Genomic DNA, 14,416 nt, shown 5'->3' with positions numbered 1-14,416 from the left:
ATGCCTTAACCAATCAAATCAATTGCGTGATTAATTGTTATTATATCTCGAAAATATTGAATTCACATGCTAAGTTTGAAGAAAAAGTCTTCTGTTGCATGTTTCTTAGCATTAAGTTGATACAAAATAATACTCTTTGCTCTATAGCATTTCTACAGCATAATTACATGATGTAAATTGAAAGGGTTCTTCACGAATTCAAGTAATACTTTCGTATTAACTTTATGAGATTATAGTGTTATAAACTGTTCATAAATCATGCCTTATGTATAGCATAAAGTAATAATTTAATTCAATGTTCACGTTTTCCAAATTATCTTCAGATCGGTTTACATTTCTCTTGCTTGTCGTTTATCATGTTATTGATACAGTTTACAAAAAGGAAATCTGAATCTTATAAACCTAAAGTAATTGAGATATCATAACTTTCTTTATGGTATGGGTTTTGCCATAATAACCTGTAGAAGTTGAATTATTCGTTGTGTGATATTCTGGGGATGAGTATCTCATTGACAATTATATCACATCTCTTATTTTTATATATTAGTCGGTACCTGTTTATAAAATGTGGTGTCATTGAAAATACACTCGACTCTATTATTTTATTTCTTTTTTTTGTTTCATTTTTAAACCAATTCAAAGAGAATCAAAGTTATAGAGTAATTAAAAGAATGTAATCCAGGGACATGGAAAACAAGCGTACACAACAAAGAACATAAAGTAACTAAAATCATACAAACAAAGTAACAAAATTAAATGAGCAACTCGGACGCCACTAAAAACTGAGAGCATGGACCAGGTGTACCGGTAGGGTAAACGTCCTATGCTTTTCTAGAAATACCCGCCGAGTCACTCATAAAAAGTCAAGTCCGATGAAGACGATTACAATGAAACGATGAACAAAGCACTTTTCATGGTGCAGATGGATACACCTTAACAATCCACGAGTTCATGAGGACGGCCACAAAACTTCTGTGATGATGACTTCAATCTTGTAGAAACATAACCCTGTTCCAGAGGCATATTTGTTAGAATTATAACGCAATTCAAAAAGTCTTCGTAGTATCGGCAATATCTGGCATAACGTATGAGTTTTGATATGAACACTCCATACGCAGGTGCTGAAGGGGTGTTGCCACAGATGGAAGGAAAGTTCATAATTCTGAATGAAAAGTCATCACATTTGTCGTAAAGTTTGGTCAATTGTTTCCCTTACCATCGATTTCTTAGTGTAGGACAAGATATGAGCCTGACTTCACAGTGTCATGTCTGTAGTATCCCTTATCTCAAGTTCTTTGGGATAGATGCCAGGTATCAAATCCCCAAAATTAGGATTGTTCAAAGATAAAACGTCAATTATACAGCAGAAACTGGGATTGAAGGATCTAGCTAAACGATATTCCTCTTTCGGATCATATCAGCTATAAAGTCAGTCTCATAAAAAAGAACGAATAAGTCAGCAAGAAAAGTAAAGCTTAGTTGAAATATTCTCAGCTGATCTGCCGATATTATAGAAATAACGGTCAGCAATGCTACTATAGTGGACATCAGTTCAAGCACATTTTCGATTTTATCATAATTGTTTTCTTCAGCAATTCTTTTATTAGGGCAAAGTTTTTTTTTTATTTTTATGCATTCCTTAGTTTATAAAAAAAACAAGCATCAGCAATAACGATTGATATGCAAAATGAAAAAAAAATCATAATTTCGTACAAGAATTTCCATTGTAATTCCGCCATTTTTTGTTGACAAACTACTGATTATTGTATTTTTTTAACTTCTATGTTGACAAAAATGTAATTTCTCATTAATTCGAAAATAAACAATTATGTAACAAAAAGAGTAACTTTTAGAAGAATTTTTGGCACAAAATAAGGGGTAAATCATTGTTTTCGTCATAATACCAAAAGGCGAAAATCGCCTTGGTAACAGTATCACGGTCGATTTCACAATGTCAACAATATGATCTGGATTTGAAATGTCATTGGATTTCAACAATTAAAGTTTCACGGAGAAGAGGTTTTGTGATATGACAAAGTAATTTAACAAATTTTAAATATCGGTAAGGGTAAAAAAAAGCTGTAAACCAATTTTTATTTTACATTTGATAAAATATACGGTATGTATATAAAGCCGATTATAATTATTATGAAAGCCTGAAGAATTTGTAGTATGTGTAAGTAAAAAGGAGTTAAAAATACAATAAAACATGTTAGCTAAAAACATACTTATACAAACGTGCAACTTCATTTTGGCTATATATTAGCGGAAATGTTTTATTATTTGACGAATTCTTTAAGAATATTGAAATAAAGTTTATGTTACTGGACGAAACAAAATACTTGCAGATGATAAATAAATATATATAAACTTCTCTAATACGTTCAATATACAATGAAACACACACTATTATAAAATATATGATATGATTTGTTCTTGAATTGTATGACTTATTGTTTTTTTCTTTTTTTTTTTTCTTTGTTAAGCAAAATTTCGTTTACGAATACGTATCCAAAGCCCTGATATTATTTATTTGCGATGCCGTTTACACTGCAAGTAAATATGTTCAATATTTTACATGTATGTTGTCTCTTCTTTAGAAACTCGATCGATGTGTAAAACTGCCAAGCTTTGTGTGAATTATTGAGTTCTGTCAAATTATGGAGTAACACATACAAACATATGAAAAGTTGAGTGTTTAATATTTCAAAATTGCAACTAACACAAATCAAGTGAAAAAAACTCATACATTTTCACCGCAATTTCATGAACTCTATCAAAAACCGGTGGTAAAAGTTACTATCCCGTCAACATGTACAAATGGGCTATTACACAGGTTGCGTTTAAAATAATGTTGATCTTTTTATGACTCGGATTTTACTCTACTCCAACTTGTTTTAAGCATTGTCCTATCATTTAAACAAACATGAAGTTTGATTAAAAGTCAAATATTGATTTACGTTTTTGATATTTTTAAATGAGAACAAAATACTAGATTTTATATGACATCTTTAAGTCGTTCTGTTGTAGATGTAAACATTAACTTTATTTACCAATAATTCTTTAAAGCAAGCCTTCAGGTAAACTTGTTTTCATCCTGCTCAAAAGTAATATACGCTATCAATTTATAAATCAAATAGAGTCATCTCTCTTATCTTTAAAAAGACTAATATATAATATTTTTTGTTGGTTTCCAATAAATAAGGATTTGAATTTAAAGATCAAAGCCAATATTGATATTATTGGACTGATTTGAGATGATATATAGATCTGATGAATGAACACTTTGGTTTTTAATTAAATTTGTATTTTGTCATAGCTAATTAACCGATAAGATGTACAATAAATGGGAATATTTGACAACAACTCCTTTCACATGGAATAATAAACTGCGGACATCCAGTAACTTTTATATAATTAGTTAATCAACTACATTCTATACATGTATAACTTGAAAATGATCTCGAACAATTACCACAGGGAATCATGGTACTCCATTCTTCTTTTTAAAATATGATCAAATAATAAATATTTAATACGTACATGGTCTTTGAATAAAGATTTTAAGATTTATTTAGTACAGTAAGTTCTCGAAATTAAGATGTATGAATTTGTATGAACTATAGGGACATGCATTACCTTTAAAACCAACATTTCAATACAGTTAATATGTTAAGAATCCACTCGATGCTTTATCAAACGTGTGCAAATAAAATAAATAATGTACAATCTCCATGTTTCAATGGTCATCACGTAGATCAAATTAAAAAGACCACTTATTGTGATAGTAAATTGCTAAAGTAAACGCCGACGAGAGACACTTGAAATAATAAAGATAACAACATCTGATAATGGCCTGACAAAACGTAATTCATAGGAATAGGTAAAACAAGAGTTAATCAAAGGCATGTTTGCTAGCACTTGGACCACAAAAATGGAGTCTGCTGTTCGAAAGTGGCTCATTATTGAAGGTGAGTTTATTAATACGATAACAATTTTAGTATAACGAGTAACATTAATTTTATCCTTTTTTGAAAAATTCAAATGTGCATAAATGCTGTCACTAAACACATTCAGTTCGGAATATAAAAAAAAATATTATTAAATGATAACAAGTTAGATCAAATACACAAATAAATTAATAATAATATAAATTTGAAATGAGTTTAACATCAATTACGATAACTAATATTGTTAAGCCATAAAGCAAACGTTAATGATCTTTAAGACGAAGACAGTTATTGAATTGATTAATGTTAAACAACATGTCATAAAAAACATTATTGAAACTGTTTGTATACGCAACTAGCCATAAAGAGAATTATTTCACCGCGATATATGGCCCGTAAGATACAAATATTAATCAAATAAGCATCTTTAATACAACATTTTTCAACAAATGATGATTTAGCACTTACAATAATGTTTATAAGATGATAACATTAGTCAAAATTGAATATGCTTCTCTAGATACTGTTAGAAGGTGACAAAGTTTGATGATTTATCTTTTTGTTGGCTCACGGATAATTTGATCTAATATTTATTTAAATAAACAAAGCCAATACGGATTAATCGCAAAACGTGTTTGTGTTTTTACATTATTTTTGGAATCCTTAGATGCCCGTTGAGCTGTTTAAAACTCCTGCAATAAAATAATGCATTGTTTCAACCGCGGAATATTGGTTCTGTTCCATCAATTATTGCATTTACCGTGTAGACTTTTTTTTTAAAATTGAATAGTACGATTATAAAAGAAACTAAAAAAAGAAAAACAGAATTTTGAAAACGAATAAGACAGAAGTTATTTAACAAAAGCTATTTGACGGGTTTTCCGAAACTAAACTATCTGCAGTAGCAGTATAGGTCGGAGTACGAGATGGTATAAAGTAGTTGTAATTTTAAACTTTAAACAAAACCATTTTCATGGCCGAGCTAATTACTATACTCACATTAGCTCGAATATAACCTTATTTACAATAGTTTCATAAAGGCCTTTAATGAGTATGGTATATGTACTTGAGTAAAGCGTGCCACTTCGTACATTTTAAATACTGTGCTAATTGTTTAAGAAAGTTTTCACTATTCAGCAACAACACCTTGGTAAACTTAACATGCAAATCAAAATTTGTAATGTAAATAATGTATGTTTATATTGAACAGCTTTTTATCTGGTTAGCTTTCACCATGCTACATCCAATCATTCGTCTCAATAGAGAAGGTTTTATCTCTTTTGTGATAAATTCTTGTCAATAAATATTCAATGCAACAACAGTCTACTGGACATTAATCTATCGTCAACATATCAATCTATTTACTGCTATTCTACACCTGGATGTTTATAGTCTCTGGCATTTATACTTCTAATCATATAAAGTTCTCTTCTCGTTTTTTGAAATGAAGTAACTTCGTTTAAGGCAGAAGAACATAAATAGTATGGGTTAGAATTGCACTTGTACATTTTTTCTACATTTGTAAAATCATTGAAAATAGGAAGAAAAGCTGAAAGTGGCGAGTGGGGAGGTAAATGTTTGTTATTTTATTATTATTATTATTATTATTATTATTATTTTATTTATTTATTATTTATTTATTTTCAATAATTCAACGTGCCGATCTGGAAGCTGTAAATATTTTTTCTTTGTTTTTCTATTGCAAATTTTAATTCTAAAACCAATATAAAGGCTACTTTCACTTTGAATTCGTATTTTTGTGCGGGCCAGTCTAAAATATTTTCTGGTTTGACTGAACGTCTATCGTTAGCCTCGCATACGATAGTCGTTATTACTGAAATTTACTACATTATCCAGTGAGATTGTAATGGAAATATCATATTTCTATAAAATACATATAACTTTTTTTTTAACGAACGGTAACACATTTTTTTAGAATACAACATATAATTAGTCTTTCACAATATACTAATAGTTTTAAACCATGTGATAATTTCAATGTCCAAAGCAAAGGTAAAAAAACGCAATATTCACACGGTTTTTTTTAGGTGTTTGATTCGCTAGTTTATTTTGTTTACATGATTTGTAAAATCCTAAATATGTTTAATATTTGAACCATCGTTGTTTGTTTTAATTTATATGTATAAAGTATTAATGACCCGTTTGTAATGATTATTTTAAACGGTTTTATTCAATAAATTAGTCAGGGAAGATACTTCGTACAACAGTTGTTTGTTGTTGACTGTTTTATATTAATATAACAGGTTTCGACAAGTCATACAGACACTTAGCCAATGTAAGAATGTTTATTTTTTCCTAAAAACATTATGGGCATAAGCTCCAAACAATGGTCTTTAATCGTGTACACGTGATTGTTTAATTTTGTGCATCGATGCCAGATCATGCTTCTTCGTTGCCTTTATGTGTGTCCTATACTTACGGTCTGATTCATAATGTTTCGTATTTTGTTAACGACATTCAACACGAAGTTGCCTTTGTACCCTATCGGTTACTTCTTAGTGAATCTTTCGTAATGCATTATATTGCTTAGAAGATTCTCAAATCGATCTGTACGTTCTTAGTCATTAATTGTTGATTTTGATTGTCAGAATTATATAAATTTCTTTATAACAATATAAAAATAATTGTCGTATCTTGACATCATTTTGTTCCTTTTTTATATTTTTTACTGCACTATTGTTCTTTTTGTTTTAATCTTAAACAGTTAGAAGCTTAACAATCGGCAATTAACAAGTATGATACATCAGTGTATTAAAACAATTTTAGATATTTCATTTGATTAAATCTTGGTTTGTTTTTCTTAGGCCATTCCCTTGGTAATCGGTATCTTTCAAATTCAATCGTAAGTTGTTTCACGCCTGAATAAAATGCATTATTCCTTAAATAACTTGACATTAAATAATTTGTTTATTGCTTTATCAATTTTTTTAGTTTTCTTTTTTTTATTGAGCAAAATATCTCATTCTCACAGATCAGTTGTCATAGTCGGAGACATATATATCTTGTAATATAATGTGTAATCAGAAATGGCAGAAGTGCAAATTAAAATGATGGAATCCAATTGGGTAATATATGAGCAAAAACGCGTTCAAAACATGTGAAAGGGGGTGGACAGGGGATATTTTATCTCTGTTTCTCACCCATAGACCATCCCATCCTTCTGACCACTGCCTTCCGTCACCTTTCATTTTACCCCCATTTCCAACGTACCGTTTAACCATCCATTCCCGCCTCAACAACCATCCCCCTGTCACCCCTCTCACAATAGCTGACAAGTACAAACATAAATATAAACATTAAACTAAAATACGCACAGACACAAGCACCAGGAATCTATAAAAAATGGGGTGTATTCGTGTGCCCAAACGGAAGGGTGGGCAGTTCGTGTTTCCTGTTGCTCGATAAAGGTCATGCCCCGTAAAGAGGAACAATATCTATTACAGTTCGTTTACCATTCTGTATATTATATACTACTGTAAATAATTCATTTTAGAATCTTTACTTTCAGACGTATTTAGTAACCTACTGTTGTTGATAAGAGGTTACGCATTAAAACACATATATATCTTTCTGATATTTGTAATATTTATGTGATTTGGTATCGTTGTATGTAGTAACAAATAGGTCATTGTGATTTCCAAACAAATGATGACTTTAGTCTTCAGACACCATAACCATTAACGTTATTAACAGTGCTACACAATTGATAATGGATAATGGATAATAATGAATTCCCCAACGTTCAACGAACATGTCTTCACAAATGTTTTACATTTATTATTTCCATGTCTTTGTGTGTAAGTTGTACAATCTTGAAATTGAACTTGTTATAATGAGTAAATATATTACAAATAAGATCTACAATTAGATAATATAACGTTTTGATCTCAATTTGGTGTTCTTTTTCATTGAGTGGAATGATCATATCAGTTCGTATATACTTTTTGATGTATTTACCTTATGATGTTTATTTTGTCTCATTATAAACATTACTTTTATATAAAATGTTTGTCTCTGTGAGAATCTTTCATAAGATATCGAATTTTGATTCAAAATATGATAACATTTACTTGTGATAAAAATAATTATGTTTATTGGTGTTTCTAGAAATGCAGAGGACACTTACCCTACCGGTGCACTTGGTCCATGCTCCCAGTTTTTAGCGGAGTGCGAGTTGCTCATTTGCTTTGGTTACTTTGTATGTATGATTTTAGTTACTGTATGTTCCTTGTTGTGTATGTCTGTTTTCCATGTCTGGATGTTCCCTTGATGACTCTTTCTTTGGTACTACAACAAACAAGGAACTAACATATATTCTTAAATGACTTGCTACACACCAGTTGAGAACAACTTTATGATAAAGTTAAAACATTATCAACCAATGAATGACAAGTTATGGTGAAATTACAGCATACAATGACAAACAAGTAACACATATAAACGATTCGAATTATATTTCATAAACTGTTCATTCTCTTTTATAAGAACTCTAACAGCAATGAGAGAATTAACTGAAGATCATAAATGAATTAAAAGTTTGTGTGTTAAATATTTATAGTAATAACACGCACAGTTGAGATCTGTACTAATCTATCAAAACTATTCTAGAACTGTACAAAAATAGTTGAACAGCCGCAGGTTAGAAGAGTCAAAACCTTTCAATGACAATCCTTTTAGAGCTGTTCTAGAGTCAACTCTCCACGCAGTTGGATCAGTTTACATTAAAATACTTAAATTGGGAAGATTATTTCTCTTTAAAAACTTACGCATACAAAACAAAAACTATGACCTGCTAAATATGATGATTTATCCTGCAAAGGACGCATTTTCTGCAAATATTGCATGTCCAGTATTGTAAATCGATATTGGGTAGTTATTTTTAGAATAACGTGGGAACTACTTTTTGTCTTGAAAACTGAACAATATGGCGGCCTCCGTGTCGATGTCGCTGAGAAAATCAGTCATACATTTTGTATGTTTTCTGCATGTAATGTTTATCCTCACTGGAAATAAATAGTTTGAATAATGGAATCGTGACTTGTTTTTATGTGATGTATACATAAATGGTGTATGTTTTGTGTTATTTTGTTTCCCTATGCTGGTCTATCCCTCTCGTTCCGCATTCCACTGCAGACGGCCAGTAGTCGTCCAAAAATGTCTTCCGACAGTGAAACGAAACCTGTATCACCTGGTTGCCGAGGTTTAACATCCGGAATCTTAATGTTGACATGCATCTACCGCCAAATTCCATGCATGAATGACTCTTTTCGTGACGTAATGATACAGTAAAGGCGTTTGAAAAGACTTGTTGACATTTTTGTCCAGGTGTAAATTAAACAGATACCTTTTCCATTTATATTATTGTGATATGTGATTTTCACGATCTAAAATTCAAAATAAATCATAAATTTACGAACTCATTTCAGCGCCAATTGTCAACAATGTCTTCATAAAAGTGCGTCGTCGGTTACGCAAAAAAAGAAATACCTCAGCTCCACAACGGTAGTGTTGTATAAGAATCATTTTTTGGCATAACATCACAAAAAATATTTTTTTTAAAATGCTTTTAAAGACATTTACATTTATTAAAATATTCAGATTACAAATACAGAAAGCATTTTCTCCCGACTGTATTATTTTAAAATGAATGGACAGACTCGCACGGATTCGCATACCCATATTGTCGCTAACATAGTACTGCGCGCTGCGCCAATAGAGGCACAAAAGAGGTATTTTTTGTAAAGCACGTATAAAGGCGACTTTACATAGACTATAACCAATTTTTTTTTAATTGCAGGATAAACACAATACAAAACCAGTGTACTAGCATATCGGAAATATGAGTTACTCGGTACGAAACAGGGGTAAATCCGTTTCTCAGCGTCCTACCCATATTTTCGATATGCTAGGACACTGAATATGTATTGTTCATCAATGCACTTTAAAATTCAGTAACATATGTATAAGTGGGTCAGTGACTGGTGTCAAACTGACTTAGAGAATCGAGGAATAATAGTGGGTGTTTAGATATGAAAGGGCTTTTTATGGATTATTAGCTTTTCTGTCGATCCAGAAGTGTCTTTTAGCATCTCCTATCATTTAGAATAAGTTGTAATGTTAACCCCCTTTAAGAAAAATTTGTCAACCAATATAATTTATACAAATATCCCATAGATTTCCTTTGATTCAAGACTGATTTTAGACGATTTGAATATCTTTATGTTAAGCATAATAATAACCTTTTACCAATACAAGATGTGTGTGTTCTGTAAAAGCTTTGTAGGTATATTAGTGCCTAGAGAACAATTGGTATTGCTTATTTCTGTTACTTTGGTTTATTGCTATCTCGAGACATGTTGATTATATGTGTCTAAAATATTTCGTCAATAACTAGGTGAAAATTGTTAAATCTTATGAATCATGCGTCAAAGCAGACTTAATACGAGTTTCCCATATTTTCAGCAGTAAAGGTAAGGATTTTTGATCGCTATTTCTTTCTTTATGGGTCATTTCATTTCAGAAATTATATGACGCTGATATTTGTTTTTATAGTTGTTGAATTAATTCAGCGCAAACAATACTGGCAGATATGTCTCTAAATACTCTTAATTCATCGCATTTGCACTTGTTGCTAGGTTCTGAAATGATAGAATTAATGTACAATGTTAGGAATTAAATATATAAGGTTGACATAGGAACCATTCCGGTCAGATGGATATTCACGTTATTTTTTTTTATTTATTTAAAGTATATAATGTACTTTTTAACTAGTGATTCGGAAAGACTTAAACGCCTTTGAATACTTTTTTGTATACAATTCTACTTTTGAATCTTGAACTTTTTTTATAATTTTGTTCAAAGGCTGATGATGAGAGGTTACTCCTTGAAATATGTGTACAGCATATCGAAATTACAATATCTACATGATTGGATTTTTTTTTTTTTTTTTGTAATCATAATTTTAGTAAGGAAATTTTAATAAATCAATGATATAAATAGGAAACCACACAACTTAAACTGACTTATTTGGTCGATGTTGTAAAGAAGTGTTCTTTCCTCGTCCATGATAACTGCAATTGAAATTTGGGTTTTGTAAATTGTATCATTTTAAGTTCTTACTTATAACTTATATACCAGTCGTTTGTTTAAGTAGCAGTCTTTCTAAAAATCAAACAAGAGGTAATTCATGCATGTCAAAAACCCACTGACCTCACTTTTATATCTTGTTCAGAAGCAATTACTGATTACATAACCAGTCCTAGATTTTCATTTGGTTGTTTCCATTTTGAGATAAAAATTGTACACAAAAATTGGCACTTCGCAAAAGTTATCATTTTTGACTTTGCTTGATTTAGTGATTTTAGTGGGAGATAAATGTTAAATTTTCTCAAAAGTACAGAACTAAATATGGAAAAGACAATTGCTACTTAAAGAGTAATCAAGGGAACTAAGGTTATAGCGGTAATCAAAAGAATGTAATCCAGGGACAAAGACTAAACATGGAAAACAGACATACACAATAAACAAAGTAACTAAAATCATACATTCAAAGTACCAAAAGCAAATGAGCAACTCAGACTCCACTAAAACTGTGAGCATGGAACAGGTTCAGTGGTAGGGTAAGAGTCCTCTGCTTTTCTAGAAACATCCGCCGAGTTGCTCATAAAAAGTCAAGTCCGTGGTAGACGAAAGAGGAAAGGTAAACTACGACACGTTGACCAATTAGTTTTCATGGCGCAGATGGATACACCGTAACGATCCACGAGTTCTTGATGACGACCATAAAACTTCTGTGTGATTACTTCAATCTTGTAGCAACATAACCCTTTTCCAGAAGCCTGTTTGTTAGAATTCTGGCGCGATACAAACAGTCTGCGAAGTTTTCGCAAGCTCTGAAATAACGTTTGATTTGTGATATTTACACTCCATAAAAATATAGCATTTGTAGAATACAAAAGCATCTTTTATTGGATGGAGTTTTCTTCATCATGAATCATATTAATATTGGCACTGTCTGAATTTCATACTGGTACTTTAATGGCTGAAAGAACATCTCGATTTAAAATTGCATACTTTAGTGCTTAATCAATCAACTGACAAATACTCGTGTCCCTGATAGTTTCGATATGGTAGAGATATATGCGTATGCATTTATTTTTTAACAAAATGTTTTACTGCAGGTCATTTTAGATCACTCTATACGTATTGGGAATATTCTATAGATCGTCTCTCATTTTACACATCTTTACTATCTTACAAATGTTTTGTATTCGTCTATCAGGTTTATCAGCTTACTTGAAGGTACATTTACTGAAGACCTTCTGGCATTATCTTATAGTGTTTACTATTTGTATCAAGGTTATACGCTGTTTTATTTCTTGATTTTCACCATATCCGTTGTTGTTTCTTTTATATGAATTACCTTCATCGGATAATATGTCAATTCCCCTGGGAATCCATAATAATAACCATCGCTCACCTGGTCAAAAAAAAATCTTTATAACCTTTTAAAGCTTGACCTTACCCGTACTATTGTCATAAGAATCATTTAATCAATGCAAAGCATCTAAGTTATCGATCCAGTTTTCATATTATAAAATAAATTTCTAATTGTCATTTTTTCTCTAACTTCCTAGAAATAGGTCGGTCTCACCATGCTGATCAATCCCCTCTCCCAACTTGAAAATTAGGCTAAACCTTTTGGTTTTCAAGTTATGTCAACAAGTCGTCATTTTTTGTTAGTGGCGGCCATGTTTTCGACAGATAAAAAATTGTTAAGAATATCCTAACAAAATTCCGGCAATGTTTAATTACAATCCATCCTACAAGTTGTCTAAGCTATTTAAAAAAATCCATTTCAGGATTTATAACTGATTCATTTGTCAACGGATCTTTCTGAAGATTTTGGCAAAGTTTTGTCACAATCTCTATTGAATAGTTTCAGAAGAGAAGATGTTTGAAAAAGTTCAGGGACGACGACGACGACGACGGACACATGGTGATGGCAATAGCTCACATGGCCTTTCGACCAGATGAGCTAAAAACCAACATTTTAATTTCTGTAGTCCCCTAGTTAAATCAAATATTGATCTCATGATGGGTGTGGATCGCCACACTATTACACACGTACTAATAGGTTTATGATGACCACATTAGTTTAAGTAAAAAAAAATAACAAGATACTGAAAGTGCAAAGAAGAAGTGGTATTACACGAGTATGTATATATTTCTAGACAATTATTTCTACTCTTTCACTCAAATTAATGGTAACAGTACGGTGTCGAAGTAGCAAAATTATTTTCAATTATTTACATAACAAATAATAAAACGAATGAGGGAAGAGAGAGAGAGAGAGTGAGAGAGAGAGAGAGAGAGAGGGGGTATAAAACAAAAATATTGTTATATAATTACAGTAATGATATTCGAGGTGTATTTAGCCAGATTAAGTTCTGTATTTAAATCTCAATCCCGAGGTCCTTGAAACATTTGGTTAGTCCGCAACTATTTAACTTATTTCAAGTCCTTAATTTATTTTAAATAAAACATGTTATTACATGGAAGGTATTCTGATATTCATCACCTCTTTCTAGTGCATAAATCGATATTTATAAACAAGCAAACATTTAATGGTGTTCTGTTGAACATACAGTATCTGAATTTAGCAAGAATAATGAAATACATTAGGTATGTATCTTGTAGATATTGATCAATGCCAATGTAAATATCACCAATCGTATCCTATTCTTCCTTATCTTCAGTTACTTTCCAGGATTCATACCTAGATGAAAAAGTATCACTTGCGTTATTCATTGAATAAGAATATGTATACCACATTCTAACTTGACGTGCTTCACAAATTCTTAGACAAAAACAGTGGTAAAACGGTGATTAATATATGACCAATATCATTACATATCACGGTCTTGTTTTCGACTCCATACATACAATGTAATATTTCGCAAAGTTCACTCGAATAACCGTTACGGTTAGTAGAACGTTGCTGCACAGTTGTACCTATTGTGTGCAATACATAGGCTGCATTTTTTCACAAACATGAAAAAAAGAAGTCCTATAGAATCATTTAAGCCATTTATGTCATTATTTTACCTCGCGCTATCGGGTTCTGGAAAGGTAAACAAGTCGTTTTTTTGCATTTTTAACAAGTATTGTAAAAGTAGGTAGACCAAAATTACAAATGATGAAGGCCTACCAAAGTTTCTTGGGGTTGAATTTGTATGGTGAATCTCTGTTTAAATCATTTCCCCTTCAAATGTTTTAGAAATGTAGTTGAAAAAAACTGTAAGAAATGTTCCATTGTTGAAATAATCCTTATGATAAGAACTACTTCATTTGGTCAGTATCTTGAAACCATGATGGACAGAAAGAAACTTTCAAGTGAAGTTATTCTAATGATAAGGCCTACACATGCAGGATTTAGCCGAGTC

This window comes from Perna viridis, chromosome 9 (assembly GCF_037379345.1).
Source record: "Perna viridis isolate PV_CMFRI_1.1 ecotype Kerala chromosome 9, ASM3737934v1, whole genome shotgun sequence".
NCBI lineage: Eukaryota > Metazoa > Mollusca > Bivalvia > Mytilida > Mytilidae > Perna > Perna viridis.
This window is presented reverse-complemented; position numbering follows the sequence as displayed.